At 42.9% G+C, this 15,395-nt stretch overlaps 1 protein-coding gene across 1 annotated transcript in view; it reads left to right on the forward strand.

Moving 5' to 3' along the window:
* The window catches only part of ZFAT (zinc finger and AT-hook domain containing), a 1,471,085-nt gene that overhangs the window by 696,638 nt on the left and 759,052 nt on the right, over positions 1-15,395 (forward strand). The window lies entirely within an intron of this gene.

Genomic DNA, 15,395 nt, shown 5'->3' on the forward strand with positions numbered 1-15,395 from the left:
TGGTCAGACAGCTCCCAAAACTGCGAAGAGAAAATCTTCGGTTCCAGCGTCGGAGCCATCTAAAAAAATCTAAAGCAATGGAGCCAAGGAGTTCTGGCTCCGATTCTGCTTCTTCTGTCTCGGTGCCGTTGGTTTCTCTGGTGTCGAGGCAACCTTCAGTATTGAGACACTCATCAGCTATTGACCCTGTTTCACCAATGTTGCGGTCTCCTATTTTAGAGAGGAGGAGATCTCCTTCTGTCTCCACCCGTTGGTCCAGGACACTTTCAGATAAGGACATTGAGTGGGTGGTGAAGAGGCTGCTCAGTGACACGGCTGTGGCTAAAAGTTAGCTCTTCCAGACCCAAAGGCTTCAGAGCCTTCCCATTTACAGACTACTGCTCCTCCTCTGACTGCTTCACTCTTGGAGCCAAGCTTAGGGTTCTTCCATGTTGGATCCTTCGGTTCAGAGAATTCTTCCTGCTTCCTCAGAACTGATAACTCTGTCCTCAGCAGCTCACTCTGGAGCCGAGGGATCTGGGAGCCGACACTCTCAAGTCAACTCTGAGAGGGATAGTCACCCCGGCTTTTCTTTGGAACTGACCATCCCTCTTGGTGCTTCGGCCCGACTGAGGTCGGTTCACATGTCTGCTTCGGAACCTATCCCTCCTGCTCAGAGCTGACCTTCCATCTTCTCGGAATGGAGGTTGTCTTCGGAGTGGGGTGGAAAGGCTTTCGAAGCAATAGAGAAGGCTTTGTCCAGTGCCAAAGCCCTGCCTTTGGACCCGATGTCCCACCAGCAGCCGGCAGCAACCTCTTCTCCCCTGCCACCCCCTCAGCGTAGGGAACCAGAGACTCAAGCAGCCCCCATTGGAGGTGTCCCCTCTTCCGAGATCTCCACAGATTATCCCACTGGAGAACTTCCTCGGAAGAGACTTTGCAAGAGGAAACACATTGACTCACCTGAGTCTGTCACATCAGACACTGATTTGGATGAGTCAGGAGGGTCCCCTAGATCCCCCTCTGAGGGTGTCTCCTTTTCTGAAATCCTTGAAATCCTTAGACAGAAGGGCGATTGGAAAACCTCTAACCCTACTGAGAATGAATCAGTGTACCTTGAGGTCTTTGGTTTCTGACATTCCACCTCCTGGGTGACACTGCCTTATGATCAGCTCTTGGGGGTCATATCCTGGAAAGTCTGGACCTCCCCGGATACAGTGGAGCCTGTCCCAAGGAGGCCAAACAAATTTATGACTGCTCCGGAAGATAAGTCCTTTCTAAGATAAGTCCTTTCTTTCTAAGGAAGTTCCTGTTGATGCTGTGTTGGAGCAGTGGCCACAAAAAAGGAGTTGTCCGAGACATCTTCTAATATTCATCCTCCTAATAAGGAGTCCAGGACGATGAATAGGTATGGAAAGCATACCGTCTCTTCAGCGGCATTTACCTTAAGATCGCTGAATTACCTGTCCCATTTTACTAGACTTCAAAGGGATCTCCTGAAGGAGTTGGGAGACACTCTTCAGGGTTCAGTAGCTTCAGGAGCCACGGACAAGGTATCTGCTCAGCTCTCCACCCTTACATCTATAGCTAACTCCTCTATGAGACTGATTCCCATGCAGCGGACAGAGCGAGCAGGGCAGCCGCAGCAGGAATTTCTCTTAGGAGACATTCGTGGATGCATCAATGTAACTTCATGGAATCCTTTAAGTCTTCCTTTACCAACGTCCCCTTTGATGGTTCACCTCTTTTTAGACTGCAGGTAAAAGAGACTTTGACCAGGTGCGAGCAGGAAGGGAAAACCTTATCTGCTGTCGGAGTCCATTTCTCCCTTCCTTCTAGACCCTATCCCAAGGGTCAAACAGAAGGGAAAATGTGGTTCTGTAAATCCCAAAAAGGTTTCCCTCAGGCACAAGGTCAACCCTTCCCTAGAGGCAGAGGAGGAGAATATAATGGAAGACACCGCCCTCGCGGAAGAGGAGGTCCGCAACATCAGGGAGACAGAGATACTTTCTCTGATCGTCCCTTCCGTAACCCCGGATGGGTTGTCCGACTTTCCATATCTGGAGGCAGTCGGGGGTCATCTTTCACTGTACCCAAGTACCTGGCTACAAATTTCCCAAGATCGTAGGGTACAAGCCATAATATCAAGAGGTTACCTTATTCCCTTTGTTTCTGATACCCTGGTAAACTGGTCTCTACCAGACATGCCACCCATTCAGTTATACCGTGCAACATTAGAGATCATCTCGTTGCTGCAAAAAAGTGTCATCCAAGAAGTCTCCACAGAGCAAATAGGATCCGGAACTTACTCATGATTCTTTTTAGTTCCAAAAAAAGACAGGGCACTCGAGATCAATTCTAGATCTCAGCAAACTCAACAAGTCTATAAAGAAATCAAAGTTCCGAATGATCACTCTGCAGTCGATATTTCCCTTTATCGGGAAAGACAATTAGATGTGCTCAATAGATCTTCAGGATGCGTACTACCACATCAAAATGGACAGGCACTCCAGAAGACACCTATGCTTTTTGGCTGGAAGCCAGTCATTTTCAGTTTCAAACACTGCCCTTTGGCCTCACTACAGACCCTAGAGTGTTCACCAAATGCATGGCAGTGGTAATGGCTCACCTGAGACATCAAGGATTCCAGGTGTTTCCATACCTAGAATACTGGCTCCTCACTGCTACCACCAAGCACCAGCTAATCAGAACCAGGGACAAGACTCTATCCTTGTGCGCCAGATTAGGCTTTTCAGTAAACCTAAAAAAAAATCAGCCTTATCTCCATCGCAGCACATTGTATTCGTAGGCTCAGAAATAGACTCAACCACCATGACAGCAAAGCAGACACCAGAAAGGATATAATCGGTACACGATCAAGTCAGATTCTTGCTGAAGAGAGACATTGTACAGGCCAGGATAGTCCTTTAGGTCCTAGGGACTATGGCTTCCACCATTCTCTTAGTTCCCCTAGCCCATCTGCACATGAGAGTACTTCAGTGGCTACTATTTGCCCAGTGGTCAATACAGGATCTCTCCCTGTCTCACCAAATGCTCATCACAAACTCCTTCAAGAAGGATTTAACATGGTGGTTACATACAGATCAACTTCATCTAGGACGCCCACTTGCTCCCCCTCAAGAAAATGCAGTCTTGACCACGGACTCCTCCCAGATAGTGTGGGGGCATTATCTGGGAATGATGGTCCAAGGTACTTGGCAGAATCATGAGAACTACTTGCACATAAGTGTTCTGGAGATGAGAGCGGTGCTATATGTGTTGCAAGCACTTCACAGTTCTCTTCCCACTGGGACAATTGCGATTCACTCAGACAACATGTCTGTAGTGTGGTACATAAACAAACAAGGGGGGAACCAAATCCTACCCACTATGTCAAGAGACAGTAAGAGTATGGAAATGGGCGACTGACACTCAATGCTTTCTGGTAGCAACGCACATCCTGGGGAAGTCCAGTGTGATAGCAGACAAACTCAGTCGAGCAATTCTGATGCCTCATGAGTGGTCCCTGAATTCAGAAGTTGTGGAAGAGATTTTTCGCAAATGGGGCCAGCCTTGCTGTGACCTATTTGCCACGTACGTGAACCCCAAATGCAGCAGTTACTTTGCCGTAAGTCCCCATCTGAGGATGTCACCCAGGGATGCTCTGGTCCACAATTGGCCTCTGGGACTCCTTTATGCTTTGCCACCCTTTCCTCTCATTCCAAAAGTAATACAGAAAGCAAAACTGTTGAAGAGTACCCTGATCTTCATTGCTCCTTACTGGCCTCGCCAAGTCTGGTTCCCCTTCTTGTGGCCCTATCTCTTGGAGGAACCATGGATTCTGGAACCATCTCCAGACCTCCTGATTCATCAGTCAGGGCAGTTCCATCCTACTATCCAAACCCTGAAATTAACAGCATGGCTGCTCCAGTTCCACGAATAGCCAGGTGTGTTTCCCTTTCCCATACAAACACATTCTGATTTTTTCACACAAACCTTCCACCAGGAAATTATGTTCCAGTAAATGGAAAAGGTTCTCCATTTGGGCAGCATACCAAGGCACAGATACCTACACAACTCCTATAGAGTCTATCCTGTCCTTCCTGGCATCTATTTTTCATGAAGGAGCTGCAGCTGCTACTATCAGAGTTCAGTTAGCTGCCATCTCTAATCCTCATTTTGGCTACATGGGAAATCCAGTTGTCAAAGGAAAAATATACTTTAAAAATGATCAATACACGGTTGGTTCCGGTTAAGGCACTTTAATCTTGCAGCAAGGAGACAAAAACGTACTAATACAGCGTTTGTCTAACTAGAATCAGGAAATGCAGGCATTTTTATACATTTTCTAATAAGACATTGCCTACCAAGCTAACGTAGTGAATCACAAGTTTTGTCATCATCATTTCATAGTGATTGTTTTTACAATATTCTGCTGGTACTATCAATTTTTGTGAGAAACTTCCTAAGGAAAAACAACGTGGCCTTTGCTACCACCGGTTAGATATATGCAATGTTACCATTCAAGGTACTATGGCTAATTCGAGCACAAAGCAAGTATAGATTGCAGTTAATTTCTCTAACAGTCCTTTGTCTATGTTATCTCTAACTTCTGCAGCTGTGCATGTTCTCATACTTCGAACAGAGCTGATTGTTTAAAATCATTACATTACAGAATATAGCATTGTTCATTCATTTCTTCCTGACCTAGCAGATAATCACCTGCTTCTCAAGTACATTTCCAAAAGGCATAAACATGAATATTGCTGTGCTAGCAATTACTAGGTCAGAGGGCATCTTGCAAGTTCCAGAAAGCACACTGCAGTTTCAAAAAGCATCTTTTAGTCTCATATGAAACTCAACTGTATATAAAATAGTGCATATAAAATAGAATGAAAAACGTGTTAACTTATTTAGTTTCTAATCAGCATTAAGCACACACATCAATACATATTTTTCTGACATTTCCCCCCCTGTTAATACTTTTTAATTCTATTTTCAAAAGAATAAACAGTTTGCTTCTTCTCCTAACCTCTTCCATTCAGGATTTGCAGTTAAGAGAGTCATTCAGTTTACACTTATGAGTGTGTTTCACATTCTAACAATTCTTCAATTTCAGTACTTTTATACAAAGTCTCAGAAACTGATATATCGATAAATTCTTTGATTAACTTTTTCATGCAGGGAATACCACAACAAATACATGCTCCTAATAGGAGTAATCCCATACAAATGGCAATCAGGATGTTCATTAGGATGGAACCCCACCCCCGAAACAAATTCTGGAAAAAGTCTGTCAGAGGGTTTGGGCCTGGTTTGGTCATGGTCAACACTTGCTGCATCACCTCAAGGTGGTCGTTTATCTCATGTTGATGATCAGGTATATACGCACAACACTCTTCTTTGATTAAAGTGCACGTACCACCTGTCACCGCTAGGGTGAAGTCAAGAGCCATACGGTTCTGGAGCACTACAGTTCTCATAGCATTCAGTTCATCAGTTATCAATTCAAGAGCAGAAAAAGTTGCATTACTCATTACTTCGAGAAGTTTAGACAGTTTTTGCAGCTCCCAAATCGATTTCACTGCACCATATGCAGGTAATATGCCTGCCCACGATATGACAGCATCACTCAAGTCCATGTGAGTCAGCTTGGTACCCACGGTATGATGGTCTTTCCAGCCCGCCTCGATCTGTCCCACTGGATTTTCAGGCTTCCTGACAGCTTTCTTGGCTACATCTCGGGTATTTTGAATATTTCCCTGAGGCAAAACTGCAGTGTGTCGTATGGCCGGAACCAGGTACCCCAAAAAACAACTGCCGGACCAATTCTCAGGTAACCATTTATATGCTTTCTTACCACACACAAAATAACAATCCTCTACCTTAGTAGTTACTTTGCTATGAAATGGCTGCCCTGCATGAAACATTTTCCTATCTGTTACAGACAGTTGCTTAAAAAGTACAGGATTACGTTGCACTTCATCAATAGTCTTATGCATGGACTCAAGAAATGAGTCATAATTCGAATTACAAACTGTATCCATTCTGTTTGCTTTGGTATAACATTTGTAATGTGCAGTTACATTGCACCTGCTCCAACCCACTTGAATTGTGTCATTCTTATAAAAACATACAATTCCCTTTTGTGTCACAGGCAAATACAGTGCTACCTTATCATGTGCTTTGATAGATACAGTCTCATAAACCAAATTTTCCCAGGTCTCATTGACCCCTAGGGGGACTGCAGTCATTAATAACCCCCCCGTATGCTGTTGGTATGGCTGTGCAAATCCAGCAATTTGAAACATTAAAAGTCTCAGCATACACACATGTAATTGCCTGATAAGTGTTAAAGTTTGGGTGCCAGTCTATGTTCGGCTCATCACGTTTAATCAGTTCAACTTTTGTGGCAGGAAAAAGGAAAGGCCACAACAAAAAGAACAATGTTATCAGTATAGCTACCAGAATAATCATGCAAGTTTTCTGAGGTTGTTCTGTATCTCTGTTTGCTCTATACCTGGTCATTTTGTTGTCGTTGTACAACAGTAACAAGGTTTTTGTCCAGTTCAAAGTTCTTAACCAGTTTACAATGTGTCAAATGAATCCAGGATGCTCGCTCCACGATCTTGACTGCAGTGGGTGTCGACAGTAGTACCTGGTACGGCCCTTCCCACTTCGGCGAACTCCAGTTCTTTTTCTTCACCACCTTCACCCAGACCCATGTGTCTGGGGCTACTGCTGCTTCCGATGGTCTGGTTTGCTCTTTATCTGAAACAGAATTTAACTGCAAAAGTTTGTTATTCAAAAATCGCCTCGTATACCCTGCAAGTGAACTGTCAGCCTCCTGCTCTGCAGGCATGAGAGGTTTCCATTGAGGTGTATAATATGCCCTCCCAAACAGAACTTCAAAAGGAGTTAACCCTTTTGCATTTGGAACAGTTCTCATGCTCAATAGTGCCAGAGGTAAACAGTGCACCCAGTTCTTTTGTGTCTCACTAATCAATTTTCTAAGCTTGTTTTTCAAAACCCCATTATGCCTCTCTACTAATCCTGCAGATTGGGGGTGGTATGCGCAATGATTTTTCAGAGAAATCCCAAAATAACGACTAAGTTGTTGTATAGTTTGATTTACAAAGTGTGTGCCATTGTCACTATAAATCTTTTCCGGTATGCCAAATCTAGCAATAATTTCTTTAACGAGGACTTTTGCAACAGTAGCTGCATCTGGATTTTTAGTTGGAAAAGCTTCCACCCCGTTTGGAAAACATATCTATAATGACAAGGCAGTACTTCTTATTTTCGCATTTGTTCAGCTCTATAAAATCCATACAAATAGTATGGAACGGATACAGTGGTGTAGGGAAACTCCCTTGCTTAGGTGTTAATGCCTCTTGTGCATGATGCTTGTTACAAACATGGCAAGCTGCACAAAAGTTTTTTGTGTAGTTTGTAAATCCATACGTCGTAAACACTCGATTCACTAACTGTACCATCCCCCCTGTTGAGACATGGCACTGCCCATGGCTCAACAAAGCTGCATATCTAAACAAGTTAGATGGTAAAATCGGTTTCTTTTCTTTGGAGATGTACAGTCCCTTCTCAAGGATTGCTCCTCATTTTATCCACTTTTGTTTTTCTACATTTGTAGTAAGTGTCTGCATTGTTTTGAACATTTCTAGGTCTAAAATCTCAGATGGTTGTAATTCCTCACTCAAAAGAAAAACTTCTGAAGCTGCTTGTTTTGCAGCTGTATCAGCCCTCACATTACCTTTTGAAATTCTATCCTGTTGCTTGGTATGAGCTACGCATTTGCAAACAGCTACTTTCTGAGATAACTGAATAGAGTCTAACAAGTCTAAAATAAATTGCGCATGGTTAATTGGTTTACCAGTAGATGAAAAATAACGAAACAGTTCCGCTTAGGCTGCAAAGCTCGCCACTCTTTATTTAACTTAAACGTTAATCTATATCCAACGTTTTTCGTTTAAAACAATGTTTAAACTTCTTCAGAAACTGGCAAATATCCATCTAATATTAACCTCTTACTTATATAGGAAGCAGTTAAAATTTTAAATAAATTTTAATAATGGCATAAAGTATCTTAAATTAAAAATGTTAATAAATACTTATTTAGTTGGTTTGGATACGTAACTGTTTTGTTTTGATTCATGTGCAATCGCGCACAGGAAACAACTATTTTAAATTAAGTTTGATATACATTTATCATCATTTTATATGAGTAAACACTTGAGTTCACATATATATATATATATATATATATATATATATATATATATATATATATATATATATATATATATATACACAAAACTGTTTAATTTCACTAATGAATGAATGTTGAAAGTTAAGTAATAAGCGATCAGGTTCCAAGTCGCTGCATAATATAAATGTTTTATTATCATTTTTATTAACTAGTAAAAATGTACATTAAAAATGCAGGAAAGTTTTTGAATGTACTCATGGACAATACTTTGACATGCATATTAAAAAGTTAAATAAAGTTTAAATAATACTTAATAAACCTAGGAAATGTAAATATTAAAAATTTAAATATTAAAGATTTTAACTATAGATTTTATTTGGATTTCAAAGCAATTTAAATATTACATCCTTTGAGAGTATTTTACATATAATCCATAAGCGGAGTTTTAAAGTAGTGATTTCACTTTAAGAATTTTGGCGGGCAATTTTAACTGCTTCCTATATAAGTAAGAAGTTAATATTAGATGGATATTTGCCAGTTTCTGAAGAAGTTTAAACATTGTTTTAAACGAAAAATGTTGGATATAGATTAACGTTTAAGTTAAATAAAGAGCGGCGAGCTTTGCAGCCTAAGAGGAACTGTTTCATTATTTTTCACTGGTTTACCAGTAGATGTGATCATTCCTCTATTTTTCCACTGCTGTGCCAAAACATGTACAGTAGAAAAAGCTTACTGGCTGTCAGTAAAAATGTTCACTCTTTTACCTTTTGCCAAGGTACATGCCCTTGTCAAAGCAATCAATTCTGCTGCTTGTGCAGATAAGTTGTGTGGTAAAAACTTTGCTTCTAAAATCTCGGTATCAGAAACTACTGCATACCCCACTAGATTCTGTCCTGTAGGACCCCTCCTGCACGAGCCGTCCACATAGTATGTCATCTCGGCATCATCCAAGGGAACATCTGTGAGATCTTTTCTAGGTAGTGTCTTTTGCTCAATCTCCTGCAGGCAGCAGTGTGGTTTGCCATCTGCAGGGGTTGGTAGCAAGGTTGACGGATTCAAAGTTGTGCATCGTTCAATTGTCATACGAGGTTGGCTCAACAGTATAGTCATACAGGAAAGATGTCTAGCAGGAGAAAGATATGCTATTTTTTCTTGCAGTAAAATAACCGCAACTGCATGAGGCACTCTCAATGTGAGAGGGTGGAACAATACTACTGAGGCTGAAGCCTGCACTGCCATTGCAGCTGCGACTACTGCTTGTACACAGTGGGGCAAGGATCGCGCCACTGGGTCTAGCTGTGATGAATAATAAGCTATGGGGCATTGTTTGTCCCCATGCTGTTGTGTTAACACTGATGTCATATAACCTTGCTTACAGTCTACAGTTTGGAAAAATTGTTTATGATAGTTTAGTAACCTAAAACTAAGGAAGAAGCTATCAGTTGTTTCAGTTTGCAGAAAGCTGATTCTGCTTCTGGTGTCCACTGTAATAAATCTTGTGCTGCCATCGGCTTTTTAAATATCAAGTTAGTCAGTGGAGCAGATTCCAAGGCATAGTTTGGAATCCAACTCCGATGTCGGATAGTAGTACCCAGGAAGGACATCATTTCCTTCTTGGTAGTTGGTTTAGGTGCTTGTAATATTGCTGTTTTTCTGTCTTCATCTAATATTCTGCCTTCTTTGGATATTACATATCCCAGTTATTGACCTGTTTTTTCCAAAGTTGCAGTTTGTTTTTGTTTACCTTGTGTCCTTGAGTGGCTAAAAATTGTAATAATGCTATGGTATCCTCTCTGCATTCTTGCTGGGTGGAGGCTGCCAGCAGAATGTCGTCTACATAAAGTAAAATCTGACTGCTTTTCGGTGGGATAAATCTTGCCAGGTTACTTGCCATTTCTTGTGCGAATATTGTTGGACTTTCACAATATCCCTGTGGTAGTCTCGTATATGTATACCGTTTCCCCTGAAATGTAAATGCAAAACAATATTGGCTGTCAGGGTGTATCGGTATTGAGAAAAATGCATTGCTAATGTCTACCACAGAAAAATACTTTTGTTGAGGTTTCAAATCATTCAATAAAGTGTGTGGATCTGGCACCGTAGGTGCCCTGGATATAACTGCGTCATTTACAGCTTGTAAATATTGGACCATACGCCATTCTCCGTTTGCTTTCCTAACAGGAAATAAGGGTGTATTACATGGTGAATCAGGAGATTCTATCAAGACTCCTTCCTTAAGTAAGGCTGCTATTATAGGTTTGATTCCTATTTCTGCATCCTTTTTTAAGGGATACGGTCTCTTTTGAGGTCTAAATGCTGATTTTGGCGTGATAGTAACTGGTCCTGCTGTACGAATAAGTCCTACATCTGATTTCCCTGTTGACCAGAGAGTCTCTGGTATGTCTCGTAAGGCTTTTTCCTCTTCCTCTAGTAAGAGTGCTACTCAGCTGTCCTCACTTGCCTGTGAGTGTACAGCTGGGTGTGTCTGTGTTATCCAATTTAATTTCTGCTTTTGTACTCCCTGTTCGGAAGGTTCTAACTCTGTCTGCTTTTCCCACCTTGTGACTTTTTCTCCTAGATCTGCCCACTTCAAATTTCTATCTTTAGTTAAACTTACATGTTCATAGGTTCATAGGTTCATACTAGGCTATCTGCCCTAGGGCATTTATAAGCCTAGCCAGAATGTGTTTGGCTTTCGCCACCCATTTTAAATTTATTTTGCTATGCCCTTTTTAGAGGTTAGTATACTGTGCCTCTATCTAACAGTGACACAGAAGTGATACCCGGGGTAAACCTACGATCTCCCATCCACTCATCAAGATTCCTCTTGAAGAGAGTCAATGAGGGACTCTGCCTAACCTGGACTGGGATTTTATTCCAGAGTGAAGGGAGCCTCTGGGTTATGAATCTGTCCCTCCAGCATGTCCTATTTATTTCAGTGCTGAGGTTCAAGTCTCTCGAGCGTAGCTCGATGGGATTTGGATTTTCTGAGGTGCAGCATGTCCATTAATTCCGGGTTGGACATGGCTTTATACGTCAGGCACAGATCTCCTCTGAACAGGCGGTATGCCACTGAGTAGAGCTGGAGTTTCTTTAACCGGGCAGCATATGGCATCTGTTTGAGCCCTTTGATCCTCTTGGTGAGGTACTTTTGGGGTCTTTCCAGTTGCTGCAGGTGTCTGGTATGGTACATCCCAAAAGGGGCATTGTACTCAATTATGGGCCTGATGAGGGATGAGTAAAGAGGCACGATGACCTCCCCTGATCTAGATGTGAATCCCTTCATGATTAGGTGGGCTATATAAAATGTTTTTCTAACCACTTTGGCCACGTGGTTGTCAAATGAGAGATTGCTATCAACTTGGGTCCCCAGGTCCCTAATTACTTCTGTACTTAATGGATTTCCACTTATGTGGTAATTTGTGGGCACTTTGTTTTTGCCAAAGGGGATGACTATACACATTTTGGCATTTAGCTTGGGGCCATGGCTCTGGCACCAGTTGTCTGTTTCTATGAGGCCCTTTTGGAGGATGCTTGTGTCGGCTGGATAGTCGATTATGGCACCCAGTTTGCAGTCATCTGCGAACTTGGTCAGCCACAGTCCTTCCGTGTTGGCCTGTACCTCCGAGAAATATATACCGAACAAGAGAGGTCCCAGGACTGAGCCTTGTGGGACACCACTTGTAACTGGTTTGGAGTCTGACATGGCTCCAGCAATTCTAACCATGTGGGTTCTGTCCTTGAGCCAGTTTGCAATCCATCTAGTGACATAGGGGTTTATATTTAAGCTGGTGAGCTTATCTATAATGCCCGAGTGGGGTATTGTATCGAAGGCTTTTGCTAGGTCCAGGTAGGCTGTGTGGACCACCTTCCCCTCGTCAATGGCCTTGGTGACTGTTTCAAAGAAATCGACCAGGTTTAAGAGGCAGGATCTGCCCTTAACAAAGCCGAACTGGGTAGGATCCAGTGTTTGTAGGTCCCCAATATCTTTATTTATGAGGTCCATGATGATCCTTTCCATAGCTTTGCAGACCAAGCTAGTCAGGCTTATGGGGCGATAGTTTCCAGGATCCGTTGAGGCACCACCTTTATGGAGAGGGACCACTGTTGCTGTACGCCACTCTTTGGGCACATATCCTGTAGTAAGGCTGAGATTGAACAGTAGTTTTATGTTTGGGTTTAGCTCTTTTTTGAGTTCATGTAGGATGCAGCCCGGGACACCATCTGGTCCCATTGCTGCTGTGTTTATTGCTTTGGTGAGAGCGGCTCTTACCTGAGCCTCTGAGATGTCAGAGGGCAGCAGTCTCCTGGGATAGATATTTGCCCTTTTGGTGGGGGGGGGGGGGAGAAGTTTGCGCTGAACCTGTCAGCTAGGATGTTGGCAATGTCTGTGGGTTCGGTGTATTTTTTGTCATTTTGGACTAATTCTGAGCATATCTGGGAATTACCACCCAGGTTCCTAACATAACTAAAGAAAGCCTTGTGATTATCCTTAGTGTCCTGTGCAATTTTTCTCTCAAAGCTGGCCTTAGACAATTTTATGTGTGCCCATAGTTTTTGCTAATACTGATCAGTGATGCCTTCCCTTTTGGGATTTTGCTTTATCATTTAGTAGCTTCCTCCTTCTATTGTATAGTTTGTTTATGGCTGGGGTCCACCAGACAGGACGTCTGCCTTTGGAGGATTGGGTCTTGGTTTTATTTGGGATCGATGATCCATGCATTCCTGAAGGTGTTCATAGAATGCGTTTATAAAGGATTCTGCGGTCTAGGCTGTATTTTCCACAGGCCCGGGGGCTTTGAAGGATTCCACCTCAGTTTTGAGGAGTGTAAAATTTGCTTTAGAGAAGTTTTTCACTGTGGTTTTCTGGGCAGGGGGTGGGGTCGGGATGTGAATATCCAGTGAGATTAGTTTATGGTCTGATCTTACCAGTGAGGGATACACTTCTGGTCTGGAGCATAGAGTCCCCATGTTGGTGATGATCAGGTCCAGTATGTTTTCTCCTCTTGTGGGAGTGGTAACAAGTTGTTCCATAGCATTTGAGTTTATAAATTCTAGGAACCTTTGGGCTAGGGTGTTGGAGCTAGAGTAATGCTCCCAGTCTATGTTTGGGTAGTTGAAGTCGCCCAATATAATGGTGTTTGGAGAGACCTTCATATTTTCCAGTGTTCTCAGGAAGGCCGAGTGGTGTTCCTGGGTTTGGGAGGGTGGTCTGTAGCAGGCTATAAACTGGAAGGCAGTTTTACCCACTGTTAGTTGCAAATGGATAGTCTCTGATGCTTTGTGCTTTGCTACCAACCTGGAGGTTTGGGTATCTTTGATGAATATTGATACTCCCCCTCCTTTTGTGGTTCGGTCCAAGTTTTGGGGCCGAAAAGCATGGTATGAGGTATTACCTGGTAGTGCTGGGGTGCTCTCGGGAACCCTGAACCAGGTTTCTGTTACTGCACAGATATCGATGTTCTCCATGCTAAGGAGAGTTTCGAGTGCGTGCATCTTGAGGTTTAGACTTCTGGCGTTGAGTAGCATTACTCTTAGTTTCTTATCCCTTGTGATACCTATGGAGGTGGTTTTGTCTTTTGAGCCTTGCCTAAAAAAGGCACTATGGGGGTAGCAAGAGCCTTTGCCAATATCCGAAAGCCCAGGGTGACAGGTGCAAGCCGTCCCTAGCGAAGCATCGTGGCTTGTCGAGCATATCATCCCAAGCTGACAGGCATTGGATCCCCTTTGAATGACATCAGTACTTAAGCCAATTGTTGAAATTGATCATCTTGTCTTCATATTGTGGCATCATTCTTGGTGAGGGTAAGATGCTACTCAAGGTCAGGGTCATACCGGCCTGGGCTACATGCTCAGAGAGCTCCTTTATGTCTTTTTTCATGTAGTCCAGGGAGGTACATCTCAGGTCATTCACACCAGCATGGACAATGACTGAGTCATATTTGTACTTGCCTTGGAGTGACCTGAGTGCTTGTGTTATGTGGCGGATCCTAGCACCCGACAGGCTGCTCACCGTGACCCTCTCCTTGTTCAGCCTGGTGAGCGGGACGTCAGTGTGCCTGACGATAGAGTCACCTATTACAAGTGTATCAGGTGTGTTGTTTAGTCTTAAGGGCTGTGACTGTTTGGCACACTGGCTTTGTGAGATATGTGTTGCACGTGTTTTGTTTTGGGGTAGCGGCTGCTTGGGTGTCTGCTTTGGAGGTCTCTGCTGCTTGCAGATCTTTATTTAGAGCCTCAGTATGTTTTTGTGTGATTATGTGTTTGGTTTGCTGTCGTGGTAGGTCTATGTGAGACTGGAATTGTAGTGAGTATGGTTTCCTTCTCCTCCTGACTGGTTATGCCAGTACTGAGTTGAGAGAGCTTAGCCTCCATTTTGGCTATATGGTTGCATCTCTCACATGTGTTGGAATTTGTTGGGAGGAGGAGAGGGTTGTCTGTGTACATGAGGCAGTTGTAACATTGCCTCAAGATTCCCAGATTCACCAGCTGGACCGGAGAGGAGATTGACAACTGACCTTTGGACATGCTAGAATAATATTGGGAATTCCTTAATAATTGAAAACCAGGGCCAGTGGGGAGTGAGGGTGTAGTGCTTTTAATTTTTAGTGCTGACTTATATAATTGCTTTAGTGAGCAAGTGCCAGGTAACTTAAGTGCAATGTGTTACAGGTAACTTAAATGCAAAAACGACAAACAGTAACTTTCTTTCAAGTGAAACAAGGAAATAAGTACAGTAAGCAATGCAGATATCACTAGTGAGCCACAGAAGCGCTGAGAAGCCGCGTATTAGGTGGAATTAGTGTTCCAGGGAAATAACAAGCATATAAACAAAGCTATATTCAGCAGGCCTGGATCTAGTCTATGCTACAGCAAACAAGGTGTACCAATTTCAGTAAGATACAGTTCAAATATTCAGGTACTATAAACCTTTAACCAGAAATTCCCAGCTCAGAAGGGCAGAGTCCAGCCTCTTCTCCCACAAGAGTGCAGACCAAAAACCTTCTTAATGTAAAATAACTGGCCTGAAGCCCAAGTGCCTAAACCAGAACTAATACACTTTAAGAATAACAGACACTGGGCTCTCAATCAGCAGTTCCCAACTTAGAAGGATGAAAGCTACCTGTCCTGCCACCACAGTGCATGCCACAAACCTTCCTAATGTAAAACAACTGGTCTGAAGCCCAAG

This window comes from Protopterus annectens, chromosome 3.part1, assembly GCF_019279795.1.
Source record: "Protopterus annectens isolate FY-2018-M chromosome 3.part1, PAN1.0, whole genome shotgun sequence".
NCBI classification, from domain to species: domain Eukaryota; kingdom Metazoa; phylum Chordata; order Ceratodontiformes; family Protopteridae; genus Protopterus; species Protopterus annectens.